Source organism: Ambystoma mexicanum, chromosome 1p, assembly GCF_040938575.1.
Source record: "Ambystoma mexicanum isolate Mex_15411 chromosome 1p, UKY_AmexF1_1, whole genome shotgun sequence".
NCBI lineage: Eukaryota > Metazoa > Chordata > Amphibia > Caudata > Ambystomatidae > Ambystoma > Ambystoma mexicanum.
The window spans coordinates 1,024,259,299-1,024,275,386 of record NC_090921.1 but is presented as its reverse complement, the minus strand read 5'-3'; the positions used below and the strand labels follow the sequence as shown (position 1 = coordinate 1,024,275,386).

At 46.5% G+C, this 16,088-nt stretch overlaps 3 non-coding genes across 3 annotated transcripts; all 3 read left to right on the top strand.

The window, feature by feature from the left end:
• The first annotated feature begins 643 nt into the window (after positions 1-643).
• Positions 644-729, top strand: TRNAY-GUA (transfer RNA tyrosine (anticodon GUA)). Its single transcript is given in 2 exon segments — positions 644-680; positions 694-729. It is a non-coding gene; the product is annotated as a tRNA-Tyr (tRNA).
• A 12,928-nt stretch (positions 730-13,657) lies between these two features.
• TRNAY-GUA (transfer RNA tyrosine (anticodon GUA)) lies at positions 13,658-13,743 on the top strand. Its single transcript is given in 2 exon segments — positions 13,658-13,694; positions 13,708-13,743. It is a non-coding gene; the product is annotated as a tRNA-Tyr (tRNA).
• A 1,835-nt stretch (positions 13,744-15,578) lies between these two features.
• On the top strand, positions 15,579-15,664 carry TRNAY-GUA (transfer RNA tyrosine (anticodon GUA)). Its single transcript is given in 2 exon segments — positions 15,579-15,615; positions 15,629-15,664. It is a non-coding gene; the product is annotated as a tRNA-Tyr (tRNA).
• The last annotated feature ends 424 nt before the right edge of the window (positions 15,665-16,088 follow it).

Here is a 16,088-nt window from a genome sequence, read left to right as displayed (position 1 = left end):
TCGATAGCTCAGTTGGTAGAGCGGAGGGATGTAGTGGTAAAACAGGCATCCTTAGGTCGCTCGTTCAAATCCGGCTCGAAGGACTTTTGCCAAATGCAAATTTTATTGAATACTTGGAAAGTAAAATACTTGGAAAATAACATAACAGACAATTTATAATTATATTATATTTCATCACTGAAAATAGATGCCTTTTGCTTTGAGGCTGTGGCCACGTTATGTTTCTGTCCAACACCAATCTTCATTGGTTTCCTGTGAGGTGTTTTGGATCCCCATCTCTTGCTATGAACTGGCAAAACAGCAGAATCCCCTTGACAATCTTGATTTCTCAAGGGAAATGAGAGAACACTATACACCATCCAAGATATTAAAATATTGTCAAGGCCCAACACGGCTGAATACTCTGAGGAGATGGCCTGTCAGGCGCCGCCTTTCAACTTTTCCTCCTTACTATGCTGGTCAGTAACATGCGGGAGACTGCGGAGGGGGTCATTTTCTTAATTGGGAACTGATGTGCTTTTACTCAATTCGGGAACCTCACAAGCCAAATTTGTAGTATTTTGCACAAATTGCAAGAGATGTTTACAAGTCGACGGTTGAAGTGGAAGCTCGTATTGAGTTTGCTAAAAAATGATTAGGCAAGCCTTCGATAGCTCAGTTGGTAGAGCGGAGGACTGTAGTGGTAAAACAGGCATCCTTAGGTCGCTGGTTCAAATCCAGCTCGAAGGACTTTTGCCAAATGCACATTTTATTGAATACTTGGAAAGTAAAATACTTGGAAAGTAAAATAACAGACAATTTATAATCATATCATATTTCATCACTGAAAATAGATGCCTTTTGCTTTGAGGCTGTGGCCACGTTATTTTTCTGTCCGACACCAATCTTCGTTGGTTTCCTGTGAGGTGTTTTGGATCCCCATCTCTTGCTATGAACTGGCAAAACAGCAGAATCTCCTTGACAATCTTGATTTCTCAAGGAAAATGAGAGAACACTATACACCATCCAAGGTATTAAAATATTGTCAAGGCCCAACACTGCTGAATACTCTGAGGAGATGGCCTGTGAGGCGCCGCCTTTCAACTTTTCCTCCTTAGTATGGTGGTCAGTAACATGCGGGAGACTGCGGAGGGGGTCATTTTTTTAATTGGGAACTGATGTGCTTTTACTCAATTCGGGAACCTCACAAGCAAATTTGTAGTATTTTGCACGAATTGCAAGAGATGTTTGCATGTCGACGGTTGAAGTGGAAGCTCGTATTGAGCTTGCTAGAGATTGATTTGCCAAGCCTTCGATAACTCAGTTGGTAGAGCAGAGGACTGTAGTGGTAAAACAGGCAACCTTAGGTTGCTGCATCAAATCCGGCTCGAAGGACTTTTGCCAAATGCAAATTTTATTGAATACTTGGAAAGTAAAATACTTGGAAAATAAAATAACAGGCAATTTATAATTATATTATATTTCATCAATGAAAATAGATGCCTTTTGCTTTGAGGCTGTGGCCACGTTATGTTTCTGTCCAACACCAATCTTCGTTGGTTTCCTGTGAGGTGTTTTGGATCCCCATCTCTTGCTATGAACTGGCAAAACAGCAGAATCGCCTTGACAATTTTGATTTCTCAAGGGAAATGAGAGAACACTATACACCATCCAAGATATTAAAATATTGTCAAGGCCCAACACGGCTGAATACTCTGAGGAGATGGCCTGTGAGGCGCCGCCTTTCAACTTTTCCCCCTTAGTATCGTGGTCAGTAACATGCGGGAGACTGCGGAGGGGGTCATTTTTTTAATTGGGAACTGATGTGCTTTTACTCAATTCGGGAACCTCACAAGCCAAATTTGTAGTATTTTGCACGAATTGCAAGAGATGTTTGCATGTCGACGGTTGAAGTGGAAGCTCGAATTGAGCTTGCTAGAAAATGATTTGCTAAGCCTTCGATAGCTCAGTTGAGAGCGGAGGACTGTAGTGGTAAAACAGGCATCCTTAGGTCGCTGGTTCAAATCCGGCTCGAAGGACTTTTGCCAAATGCAAATTTTATTGAATACTTGGAAAGTAAAATACTTGGAAAATAAAATAACAGACAATTTATAATTATATTATATTTCATCACTGAAAATAGATGCCTTTTGCTTTGAGGCTGTGGCCACGTTATGTTTCTGTCCAACACCAATCTTCATTGGTTTCCTGTGAGGTGTTTTGGATCCCCATCTCTTGCTATGAACTGGCAAAACAGCAGAATCCCCTTGACAATCTTGATTTCTCAAGGGAAATGAGAGAACACTATACACCATCCAAGATATTAAAATATTGTCAAGGCCCAACACGGCTGAATACTCTGAGGAAATTGCCTGTGAGGCGCCGCCTTTCAACTTTTCCCCCTTGGTATGGTGGTCAGTAACATGCGGGAGACTGCGGAGGGGGTCATTTTTTTAATTGGGAACTGTTAGGAAAGATTTCGTAATTGTAGGTAATTTTCCTTCCATGTGGCAACCCCTAAACTGTTTGCTGTTGTTTTTCACCTTGTTCTTGACTTTGCCAGAGAAGTGCAGCCTTCTGCCGCACTCCTCTGGGCTTTCGCTCCTTTCTTACGGGGAAACAGACATGCCCTTAAGACAGTCAGTACCGGGGAACGCTGTTTCCCGTAGTTTCTTCTATCATGTTGCGGCTTTAGCGCAACATGACACAAGAGGGCACTGTAAGCTAAGTTACAGCTCTCTTGGGTCTCTAGCCTTCTACAGGCCCTAGATACTCTTTTAGGATGGTATTTGTTTGGTGCAAGTCATTCAGGGACTGGAATGGTGGCAGCGATCGTTTTGTTTATTTTGAGCTCCTTTTGGCGTTCTGAGCACGTTTTTCGCACTGAACCCAAAATGGTGGCCTGGCTCCCAAAATGGCCAGACCACGAGGCTCCTTTGTCCTGTCCACTGACCGTCTTGCTCCCTTCACCTTCCCCAGGTCGAGCGACCCGGGGCCTTCCTTATTTGGGCATGTACTTTCCCGCGAAACGTGGTTGCTTTCGCGGGCTTCTACATGTCTTTTGTTTGCCTCCAGGGTGTGGGCTGGGATGTCTGGTCCCAATACACATCCTGGGTGCCAGAGAGTCTAGGGTAGTGTGAATGCCTGGGACCACCGTGGTCCGTGATTGGTCCACGTATGGTGTGTGTGTTGATGAGCGGATCTCCCATTGGCTCCCCTCCGTTTTGGCGCGAAGGGAACCGTGGATAAGAGGGGGCTGGAAACACCACTACCATGTCGATCTCCTGAGTTCTCACGAACGAAGGAATACAGGAGCCAAGTATCCTGCAACCACGAGGCTGGACCGAGGAATCGCTGGTGACCCGCTGAAGGAATCCTCCTTTGCACTGCTGTCGTCCTGTGAAACCCTTTCCTCCTTTGATCGAACCAGAAGGCCTGTACTGGTGCTTCGACCTTTGGAATAGCAGGAACAGCTATTCCCGATGACTTCATCATCTCCTGCCAAGTAAGCCTTCGGAAGTGTCTCTGGGCCATCCAGTTGACTGACCAGCTTACAAGGGAGTCCTGCTCTGTAACCGCCGCCAGGTTGTGTTGTATTCCGAGTCCTTGTCCCACGCTTCGTACACTTGGCGTTCCCAAGTCTGAAGGGAGGAGTGTACATTTGGCTCGAATACACACGGCCGCTCCGTTGTCCTGCTGCGGCAACAAACTGTGCTGGTTTCGTCGATTGGGACGTCTTTTTGCTCTACACGACTACGAGGCGTTCCCTGCTCTTCTGAACCTGCCAGCTGCTGAAACTAACGTGGAGAAGCCTGGGTCTGCTTGCTTCGGGGACCGGTGAGTAGTTTAGCTAGGATCTGGTCGCCCTCCTGCAGTAGCCCATTGCTTTTCCCCGCTGTGTAAAAACAGCACCCTTTTGTCCGTACTCGCGCTCTGCTTCTGCTCGCTGTGGAAGCTGCGCTTGAGTCGCGGACCCTGTTCTTCTTCTGTTGTGCACTAACCCGAACTGCCTGACTTCCTCCGAAGAGCTTCTCCTTTTGCCCGTTGGCACCGGCGTGGCAGGTACTTTGAGCACAAGGCTCCACTCTTCGCAGGGCTCGGACTTCCATCTAGTTAGGTGCCTCTGAAGGCGAACTGAGTCTAAAGCATTATCGCACTGCCTGTTTTCCTTCCCTTTCAGGTGGACTACACATTTCGTGCATATAACGCTTGCGACTGTCGTATTTGTATATATATTGTGTTGATATGGTATGTGTTGGTTTAGTATTGTGATATTGTGATTTTCTCGCTACGGTCATTGTTTTAAAGGCCTTAAAATAAATGTGTATCTATTTTTGATATAACAACTGTTTGGAGTAGTTTGTAAGCGCTCTTGCTTTGTGTGCTCATTGCGGGCTTTCAGTCACCCTCAGCCCTCTTGAGACCTAGTCTTGACCGCCACGATCGCTACCTTGATTGGTCTGGCTTGTCCAGAGGTTACCCTGTTCCAAGTAATTAGGTTGGCCTTCTGAACTTCTGCGCCACCAGGACAGAGTTCAGAAATCCGTCTTAACAAATTGGTGTACAGCGGTGGGATACGACTGAAGGTATCCAGTGTTGCGCTCGAACTAAGGCATTTCAGGTTATTCCAACCAGTACACGTAGTGAATTGTTGTAGTATAACTTTAAAAAGGCCATAGTCCTATCAAACAGTATGGAAACAAATACCTTGTTAACTTTAAATGCTTCCAAATCAGAAACGCTGAAAAAGATGTGTGCGGAGAGAGGTGTTTCCTCTCAAGGCACAAAATTGGAAATGATCCAGAGAATCGTGGCGTGGCAAGAAGCGCAGCTTGACGCTATAACTTCTGAGGACAGTGCAGAAGGTGGTGGGGCTGCTCTCACTGGTAGAACCGACGGTTCTGCCGCTGCACTGATCCATCGCGACCACGAGGACAGGGAGGACGAGATGTCTAATGTTTCCTCTGCCAGTGTTGATGGGGATGCTATGCTTGAATTCAAGAAGCAAGAGCTGCGGTTTAGGCAGCAGGAGCTTGAATTCAGCATAGCCAAACTAAAAATCGAACAGGCAGAAAAACAGAAAGACAGGGATCACCAGTTGGAACTGGCCAAGCTTCAGGTTGCGAATGGGTCCAAGGGTCCTGGACATGGGTCTGGGGCTTCCTCTCATCCACGGTTTCCCGAAAGATCTGCTCAGTGTGTATGAAGAAAGGAATGACATTATGGACTGGCTGAATGCGTTTGAGTATGCATGCGAGGTTCAAGAAGTTGACAATGCTGATAAGATTGCGTGGTTGCTCAGTAGACTGCCCCATTCTGGCTGTAGTGCCATTATGGAAATGTCGAAGGCTGAGCGGGCTGATTTCGCAATGTTGAAGCAAACTCTCATTTTAAAGTTTGGGAAGACTCCGGCCCAATATTTAAAGCGTTTTCGAGAGTATAAGAAAAAGGATGGTGGTACTTGGGTATCTTATGTCGCTGAATCTTTGAAAAACTTAACTGGCTGGGTCGAAGGTTATAAGGTTTCTACCTTCGAAGGCATGATAAATCTTGTCATGCTGGAACATATTTTTGCTTCTTCTTCCCCGGAGCTTAAGCAGCATTTGGCCGATTCGAAGGAGATAGATCCTAAGAAGCTGGCCATTGCAGCAGACTTATGGGTGTCACATCGAGTGTCCCATAAGGACAAAACTCATCCTGGTAAGCAGGAGGAAGGGAAAAAGTCTAAAGATATGGAGGGTGGGGAATCTGCTAAATCTTCTTCCCATAAGGGCCACAAAAAGAAAAACAAGGGTAAGACACAAGAGAACTCACAGGGCAGTGGAGGTCCGCCTCCGAAACAGAACTCTGGTTACAATAAGCCTCCCTACGTAAACAGACCCAATGGGGCTTGTTTTTCTTGTGGAGCAACTGACCATGTGAAGGGGGATCCCCGGTGTAAGGTTAGACCTTTGGGGGTCCACTCCGCTAATCTGGCCTTCTCCTCCTACGAGGAAGAAGAGATTACAGGAGCATCCTTCTCCTCAGACTCATTTCCCAGCGGAATAGAGGCTGAGGTAGTTTTAGTGTCCCTGAGTTCCTGGGAGCCTAAAGTCGCAGAGGCTTATGCTAGGATTCCGGATAATACCAAGCACTACTTTAAAGACAGTGTGCTGATCAATGGAGTGGATACTCCAGCTCTTAGGGATAGTGGGTGCAGTCGCACTGTAGTGGATTCTACCTTGGTAGACTCAGAGGAAGTTGCCAGAGCTACTCTGATGCCCACTAAATTGGCTGACGGCCCCCTCCGTATGTTTCCCGTGATCCCTGTAAATCTTACTTTAAATGGTACAGCAGTCAGGATTCCAGTGAGCATTCAGAGAAACGTCCCGGGAAAGGTCTTGTTGGGTAATGATCTCAGAGCTTTAGGGCTCGTAGGAAACACTGCCGAAAGACCCTACACACGGTCTCAAGCACGGGCAGCATTGGCCAAGTCCAATACGCCGCCCCAGCCGAAGGGGAAACCCAAGGCGAAAGGAGTCTACAAGTCAAAACGAGGGAAAGAGAATATTCCCCCGAGCTCGCCTACCACTGCGGTGGAGGAAGTTGGTCAATCGCCCGGGCCTGACGAGGAGGTGGCGATGCCTGAAGTATTCGACCCCAACGATCATCCTGAACTAAAAGACTTGTTAGTTGAAGGAGGTCCTGATAGGGACAAATTCAGTAAAGGCCAACGTGAGTGCCCATCTCTGGAAGGCCTAAGGAGACAGGCCTGCTCCCAGCTTGAGGGTGAACCTCCTGGGAAGCATAGGATTTATTGGGAAGGTGGACTCCTGTATAGTGAGCCCACAGAGTCTACAGAAGGAGACCATAGGAGGTTGGTGGTTCCCCTTGCTGTTAGGCCCTTCCTCCTGCAGTTGGCGCATGAAGTTCCCCTTGCTGGTCACCTTGGTATGAAGAGGACCAAGCAAAGGTTATCCATGCGCTTCTACTGGCCCAAGATGGGGGTGCAAGTAGAAAGTCACTGCAGGAGTTGTGCCTCCTGCCAGTTGTCTGGTAAGGCTGGCGCGACAATCCAAGCTCCGTTGGTACCGCTCCCAGTTGTGGGGGTAATATTTGAAAGGGTAGGGATCGACATCGTTGGTCCCCTTGACCCGCAAACATCCTCGGGCAATAGGTTTATCCTGGTGCTGGTCGACCATGCAACCCGGTATCCTGAGGCCATCCCATTGAAAACTGTAACTGCCAAGTCGGTTGCAAAAGCTTTACTTGGCATATTTACTAGGGTTGGCTTCCCTAAAGAGGTTGTGTCAGATCGTAGCAGCAACTTTATGTCGAAGTATATGCAGGCTATGTGGAAAGAATGTGGGGTTACCTACAAGTTCTCTTCTGCATACCACCCCCAGACCAATGGTCTGGTGGAACGTTTCAACAGAACGTTAAAGAGCATGATTGGGGCTCTGGAGGAGCCTCAGAGAAGAAAATGGGATCTTCTTTTACCATGCTTGCTGTTTGCCTACAGAGAGGTACCACAGGAGGGTGTTGGCTTCAGCCCCTTCGAACTTCTGTTCGGTCATCCCGTACGGGGACCCTTAGCCATCGTCAAAGAGGGATGGGAGATGCCCACTCCCCCTGTTACTACCAATGTAGTTGATTATGTGCTAGGGCTCAGAAAACGGATGGTACTTCTGATGGGCTTGGCTAGTGATAAATTGAAGGCAGGGCAAGCGCTGGTGAAACATTGGTACGGCCAGAAAGCTTCCCTCATCAACTTTACACCTGGTCAGCAAGTCCTGATCATGAATCCAATAAGGCCTCGAGCTTTACAGGACAAATGTTCAGGCCCTTACACAGTGGTGGAGCCCCTGGGTGAGGTGAACTATTTAGTGGACCTTGGAAGGCCTGGACAGGCTCCAAAAGTGTTTCACGTGAATAGGCTGAAGGCTTTCGTCCCAAGAGTCGAAATCGCAGCACTGCTACTGGCGTCAGACGTTGAGGAAGAGGAGTCAGAACCTCTCCCCGACCTGTTCCAGAGCGGTCCTTCAGATAGCTCCATTGAGGGTGTCCGAGTGGCCCCTCACCTGACTCCGAATCAGCAGGCTGAGGTGAAGAGTTTGCTTAGGCAGTTTTCCCCCCTGTTTTCACAGTCCCCTGGTTTGACACCTTGGTGCAAACATAACATTGACACAGGAGACAGTGTACCTACCAAAAGTAGGGGATACAGGATGTCAGACAAAGTACGGTCTTATATTAAGACCGAGGTCAACAAGATGTTAGATCTTGGGGTGATTGAACCCTCCAGTAGTCCTTGGTCCAGTCCTGTGGTGTTGGTTCCAAAGGCAGGCACTTCTGAATTGAGGTTCTGCGTGGATTACAGGGCTCTGAATGCTGTCACCAAGACAGATGCCCACCCCTTGCCTCGAACAGACGAGCTGGTGGATACTTTGGGTGCCTCCAAGTACCTCAGCACGTTTGACCTCACTGCTGGCTATTGGCAAATAGCTTTAGCAGAACATGCCAAGGAGAAGACAGCATTTTCTACTCCAGACGGCCTTTACCAATTCCGGGTAATGCCGTTCGGGTTGAAGAATGCACCTGCCACTTTCCAGAGGCTTGTGAATCATGTGTTGAATGGGTTGGACGAATTCTGCCTTGCATATCTGGACGATATAGCAGTTTTCAGTGCCACCTGGGAAGACCATGTGAAACACCTCAGGATTGTGCTCCAGGCTCTTCAGAAAGCCCACTTGACCATAAAGGCGAGTAAATGCCAGATTGGACAAGGCTCAGTGGTTTACCTTGGACATGAAGTAGGTGGAGGGAGGATACAGCCTCTACCCGGTAAAGTACAAGCAGTACAAGACTGGCCTACCCCCACTACGCAAACCCAAGTGAGAGCCTTCTTAGGACTCACGGGGTATTATCGCAATTTTATGGCAGACTATGGCACCATAGCTGCTCCTCTGACTGCCCTCACAACTCCGAAGAAACCCAAGAAGGTAACTTGGACCGACGAGTGTGAGAAGGCCTTCAATGGCTTAAAAGACTCCTTGTGCCAGGCCCCTGTCCTTAGGGCCCCTGATTATCAAAGACCTTTTATCGTGCAGACGGATGCCTCTGACACTGGGATAGGAGCTGTACTATCACAAGTAGATGAGAAGGGTAAAGAACACCCTATCGGTTTTATTAGTCGCCAGCTTAAGGACAGAGAGCTCAGATGGTCCACGGTAGAGAAAGAATGTTTCTCTGTTGTGTGGGCCCTAAGGAAGCTGAGGCCCTACCTCTATGGGACCCACTTCACTGTGCAGACTGACCATAAGCCGTTAAAGTGGCTAATGAACATGAAGGGGGAGAATCCAAAGTTGCTTAGGTGGTCCATAAGTCTACAAGGCTTCGACTTCACTATTGAGCATAGGCCAGGTGTCCAACATAGCAATGCTGATGGGTTGTCCAGAATGTTTAACCGACCTGAACAAGAGACTCATCCAGGGGTGGATTAGTTCCCCCTGTCCATAGTCTGGGAGGGGCGAGTGTTAGGAAAGATTTCGTAATTGTAGGTAATTTTCCTTCCATGTGGCAACCCCTAAACTTTTTGCTGTTGTTTTTCACCTTGTTCTTGACTTTGCCAGAGAAGTGCAGCCTTCTGCCGCACTCCTCTGGGCTTTCGCTCCTTTCTTACGGGGAAACTGACATGCCCTTAAGACAGTCAGTACCGGGAAACGCTGTTTCCCGTAGTTTCTTCTATCATGTTGCGGCTTTAGCGCAACATGACGCAAGAGGGCACTGTAAGCTAAGTTACAGCTCTCTTGGGTCTCTAGCCTTCTACAGGCCCTAGATACTCTTTTAGGATGGTATTTGATCGGTGCAAGTCATTCAGGGACTGGAATGGTGGCAGCGATCGTTTTGTTTATTTTGAGCTCCTTTTGGCGTTCTGAGCACGTTTTTCGCACTGAACCCAAAATGGTGGCCTGGCTCCCAAAATGGCCAGACCACGAGGCTCCTTTGTCCTGTCCACTGACTGTCTTGCTCCCTTCACCTTCCCCAGGTCGAGCGACCCGGGGCCTTCCTTATTTGGGCATGTACTTTCCCGCGAAACGTGGTTGCTTTCGCGGGCTTCTACATGTCATTTGTGTGCCTCCAGGGTGTGGGCTGGGATGTCTGGTCCCAATACACATCCTGGGTGCCAGAGAGTCTAGGGTAGTGTGAATGCCTGGGACCACCGTGGTCCGTGATTGGTCCACGTATGGTGTGTGTGTTGATGAGCGGATCTCCCATTGGCTCCCCTCCGTTTTGGCGCGAAGGGAACCGTGGATAAGAGGGGGCTGGAAACACCACTACCATGTCGATCTCCTGAGTTCTCACGAACGAAGGAATACAGGAGCCAAGTATCCTGCAACCACGAGGCTGGACCGAGGAATCGCTGGTGACCCGCTGAAGGAATCCTCCTTTGCACTGCTGTCGTCCTGTGAAACCCTTTCCTCCTTTGATCGAACCAGAAGGCCTGTACTGGTGCTTCGACCTTTGGAATAGCAGGAACAGCTATTCCCGATGACTTCATCATCTCCTGCCAAGTAAGCCTTCGGAAGTGTCTCTGGGCCATCCAGTTGACTGACCAGCTTACAAGGGAGTCCTGCTCTGTAACCGCCGCCAGGTTGTGTTGTATTCCGAGTCCTTGTCACTCTCCCACGCTTCGTACACTTGGCGTTCCCAAGTCTGAAGGGAGGAGTGTACATTTGGCTCGAATACACACGGCCGCTCCGTTGTCCTGCTGCGGCAACAAACTGTGCTGGTTTCGTCGATTGGGACGTCTTTTTGCTCTACACGACTAAGAGGCGTTCCCTGCTCTTCTGAACCTGCCAGCTGCTGAAACTAACGTGGAGAAGCCTGGGTCTGCTTGCTTCGGGGACCGGTGAGTAGTTTAGCTAGGATCTGGTCGCCCTCCTGCAGTAGCCCATTGCTTTTCCCCGCTGTGTAAAAACAGCACCCTTTTGTCCGTACTCGCGCTCTGCTTCTGCTCGCTGTGGAGGCTGCGCTTGAGTCGCGGACCCTGTTCTTCTTCTGTTGTGCACTAACCCGAACTGCCTGACTTCCTCCGAAGAGCTTCTCCTTTTGCCCGTTGGCACCGGCGTGGCAGGTACTTTGAGCACAAGGCTCCACTCTTCGCAGGGCTCAGACTTCCATCTAGTTAGGTGCCTCTGAAGGCGAACTGAGTCTAAAGCATTATCGCACTGCCTGTTTTCCTTCCCTTTCAGGTGGACTACACATTTCGTGCATATAACGCTTGCGACTGTCGTATTTGTATATATATTGTGTTGATATGGTATGTGTTGGTTAGTATTGTGATATTGTGATTTTCTCGCTACGGTCATTGTTTTAAAGGCCTTAAAATAAATGTGTATCTATTTTTGATATAACAACTGTTTGGAGTAGTTTGTAAGCGCTCTTGCTTTGTGTGCTCATTGCGGGCTTTCAGTCACCCTCACCCCTCTTGAGACCTAGTCTTGACCGCCGCGATCGCTACCTTGATTGGTCTGGCTTGTCCAGAGGTTACCCTGTTCCAAGTAATAGGTTGGCCTTCTGAACTTCTGCGCCACCAGGACAGAGTTCAGAAATCCGTCTTAATAGGAACTGATGTGCTTTTACTCAATTCGGGAACCTCACAAGCCAAATTTGTAGTATTTTGCACGAATTGCAAGAGATGTTTACAAGTCGATGTTTGAAGTGGAAGCTCGTATTGAGCTTGCTAGAGACTGATTTACCAAGTCTTCGATAACTCAGTTGGTAGAGCGGAGGACTGTAGTGGTAAAACAGGCATCCTTAGGTCGCTGGTTCAAATCCGGCTCGAAGGACTTTTGCCAAATGCAAATTTTATTGAATACTTGGAAAGTAAAATACTTGGAAAATAAAATAACAGACAATTTATAATTATATTATATTTCATCAATGAAAATAGATGCCTTTTGCTTTGAGGCTGTGGCCACGTTATGTTTCTGTCCAACACCAATCTTCATTGGTTTCCTGTGAGGTGTTTTGGATCCCCATCTCTTGCTATGAACTGGCAAAACAGCAGAATACCCTTGACAATTTTGATTTCTCAAGGGAAATGAGAGAACACTATACACCATCCAAGATATTAAAATATTGTCAAGGCCCAACACGGCTGAATACTCTGAGGAGATGGCCTGTCAGGCGCCGCCTTTCAAATTTTCCCCCTTAGTATCGTGGTCAGTAACATGCGGGAGACTGCGGAGGGGGTCGTTTTTTTAATTGGGAACTGATGTGCTTTTACTCAATTCGGGAACCTCACAAGCCAAATTTGTAGTATTTTGCACGAATTGCAAGAGATGTTTACAAGTCGACGGTTGAAGTTGAAGCTCGTATTGAGTTTGCTAGAAAACGATTTGCCAAGCGTTCTATAGCTCAGTTGGTAGAGCGGAGGACTGTAGTGATAAAACAGGCATCCTTAGGTCACTGGTTCAAATCGGGCTCGAAGGACTTTTGCCAAATGCACATTTTATTGAATACTTGGAAAGTAAAATACTTGGAAAGTAAAATAACAGACAATTTATAATTATATTATATTTCATCACTGAAAATAGATGCCTTTTTCTTTAAGGCTGTGGCCACGTTATTTTTCTGTCCGACACCAATCTTCGTTGGTTTCCTGTGAGGTGTTTTGGATCCCCATCTCTTGCTATGAACTGACAAAACAGCAGAATCCCCTTGACAATCTTGATTTCTCAAGGGAAATGGGAGAACACTATACACCATCCAAGATATTAAAATATTGTCAAGGCGGAACACTGATGAATACTCTGAGGAGATGGCCTGTGAGGCGCCGCCTTTCAACTTTTCCTCCTTAGTATGGTGGTCAGTAACATGCGGGAGACTGCGGAGGGGGTCATTTTTTTAATTGGGAACTGATGTGCTTTTACTCAATTCGGGAACCTCACAAGCCAAATTTGTAGTATTTTGCACAAATTGCAAGAGATGTTTGCATGTCGACGGTTGAAGTGGAAGCTCGAACTGAGCTTGCTAGAGAGTGATTTGCTAAGCCTTAGATAGCTCAGTTGAGAGGGAAGGACTGTAGTGGTAAAACAGGCATCCTTAGGTCGCTGGTTCAAATCCGGCTCGAAGGACTTTTGCCAAATGCAAATTTTATTGAATACTTGGAAAGTAAAATACTTGGAAAATAAAATAACAGACAATTTATAATTATATTATATTTCATCACTGAAAATAGATACCTTTTGCTTTGAGGCTGTGGCCACGTTATGTTTCTGTCCAACACCAATCTTCATTGGTTTCCTGTGAGGTGTTTTGGATCCCCATCTCTTGCTATGAACTGGCAAAACAGCAGAATCCCCTTGACAATCTTGATTTCTCAAGGGAAATGAGAGAACACTATACACCATCCAAGATATTAAAATATTGTCAAGGCCCAACACGGCTGAATACTCTGAGGAGATGGCCTGTGAGGCGCCGCCTTTCAACTTTTCCCCCTTAGTATGGTGGTCAGTAACATGCGGGAGACTGCGGAGGGGGTCATTTTTTTAATTGGGAACTGATGTGCTTTTACTCAATTCGGGAACCTCACAAGCCAAATTTGTAGTATTTTGCACGAATTGCAAGAGATGTTTACAAGTCGACGGTTGAAGTGGAAGCTCGTATTGAGTTTGCTAGAGAATGATTTGCCAAGCCTTCGATAGCTCAGTTGGTAGAGCGGAGGACTGTAGTGGTAAAACAGGCATCCTTAGGTCGCTGGTTCAAATCCGGCTCGAAGGACTTTTGCCAAATGCACATTTTATTGAATACTTGGAAAGTAAAATACTTGGAAAGTAAAATAACAGACAATTTATAATTATATTATATTTCATCACTGAAAATAGATGCCTTTTGCTTTGAGGCTGTGGCCACGTTATTTTTCTGTCCAACACGAATCTTCATTGGTTTCCTGTGAGGTGTTTTGGATCCCCATCTCTTGCTATGAACTGGCAAAACAGCAGAATCCCCTTTACAATCTTGATTTCTCAAGGGAAATGAGAGAACACTATACACCATCCAAGATATTAAAATATTGTCAAGGCCCAACACGGCTGAATACTCTGAGGAGATGGCCTGTCAGGCGCCGCCTTTCAACTTTTCCCCCTTAGTATGGTGGTCAGTTACATGCAGGAGACTGCGGAGGGGGTCATTTATTTAATTGGGAACTGATGTGCTTTTACTCAATTCGGGAACCTCACAAGCCAAATTTGTAGTATTTTGCACGAATTGCAAGAGATGTTTACAAGTCGGCGGTTGAAGTGGAAGCTCCTATTGAGTTTGCTAGAGAACGGTTTGCCTAGCCTTCGATAGCTGAGTTGGTAGAGCGGAGGACTGTAGTGGTAAAACAGGCATCCATAGGTCGCTGGTTCAAATCCGGCTCGAAGGACTGTTGCCAAAGGCACATTTTATTGAATACTTGGAAAGTAAATTAACAGACAATTTATAATTATATTATATTTCATCACTGAAAATAGATGCCTTTTGCTTTGAGGCTGTGGCCACGTTATTTTTCTGTCCGACACCAATCTTCGTTGGTTTCCTGTGAGGTGTTTTGGATCCCCATCTCTTGCTATGAACTGACAAAACAGCAGAATCCCCTTGACAATCTTGATTTCTCAAGGGAAATGGGAGAACACCATACACCATCCAAGATATTAAAATATTGTCAAGGCCGAACACTGCTGAATACTCTGAGGAGATGGCCTGTGAGGCGCCGCCTTTCAACTTTTCCTCCTTAGTATGGTGGTCAGTAACATGCGGGAGACTGTGGAGGGGGTCATTTTTTTAATTGGGAACTGATGTGCTTTTACTCAATTCGGGAACCTCACAAGCAAATTTGTAGTATTTTGCACGAATTGCAAGAGATGTTTGCATGTCGACGGTTGAAGTGGAAGCTCGTATTGAGCTTGCTAGAGACTGATTTGCCAAGCCTTCGATAACTCAGTTGGTAGAGCGGAGGACTGTAGTGGTAAAACAGGCATCCTTAGGTTGCTGCTTCAAATCCGGCTCGAAGGACTTTTGCCAAATGCAAATTTTATTGAATACTTGGAAAGTAAAATACTTGGAAAATAAAATAACAGACAATTTATAATTATATTATATTTCATCAATGAAAATAGATGCCTTTTGCTTTGAGGCTGTGGCAACGTTATGTGTCTGTCCAACACCAATCTTCATTGGTTTCCTGTGAGGTGTTTTGGATCCCCATCTTTTGCTATGAACTGGCAAAACAGCAGAATCCCCTTGACAATTTTGATTTCTCAAGGGAAATGAGAGAACACTATACACCATCCAAGATATTAAAATATTGTCAAGGCCCAACACGGCTGAATACTCTGAGGAGATGGCCTGTGAGGCGCCGCCTTTCAACTTTTCCCCCTTAGTATCGTGGTCAGTAACATGCGGGAGACTGCGGAGGGGGTCATTTTTTTAATTGGGAACTGATGTGCTTTTACTCAATTCGGGAACCTCACAAGCCAAATTTGTAGTATTTTGCACGAATTGCAAGAGATGTTTACAAGTCGACGGTTGAAGTGGAAGCTCGTATTGAGTTTGCTAGAGAATGATTTGCCAAGCCTTCGATAGCTCAGTTGGTAGAGCGGAGGACTGTAGTGGTAAAACAGGCATCCTTAGGTCGCTGGTTCAAATCCGGCTCGAAGGACTTTTGCCAAATGCACATTTTATTGAATACTTGGAAAGTAAAATACTTGGAAAGTAAAATAACAGACAATTTATAATTATATTATATTTCATCACTGAAAATAGATGCCTTTTGCTTTGAGGCTGTGGCCACGTTATTTTTCTGTCCAACACGAATCTTCATTGGTTTCCTGTGAGGTGTTTTGGATCCCCATCTCTTGCTATGAACTGGCAAAACAGCAGAATCCCCTTTACAATCTTGATTTCTCAAGGGAAATGAGAGAACACTATACACCATCCAAGATATTAAAATATTGTCAAGGCCCAACACGGCTGAATACTCTGAGGAGATGGCCTGTCAGGCGCCGCCTTTCAACTTTTCCCCCTTAGTATGGTGGTCAGTTACATGCAGGAGACTGCGGAGGGGGTCATTTATTTAATTGGGA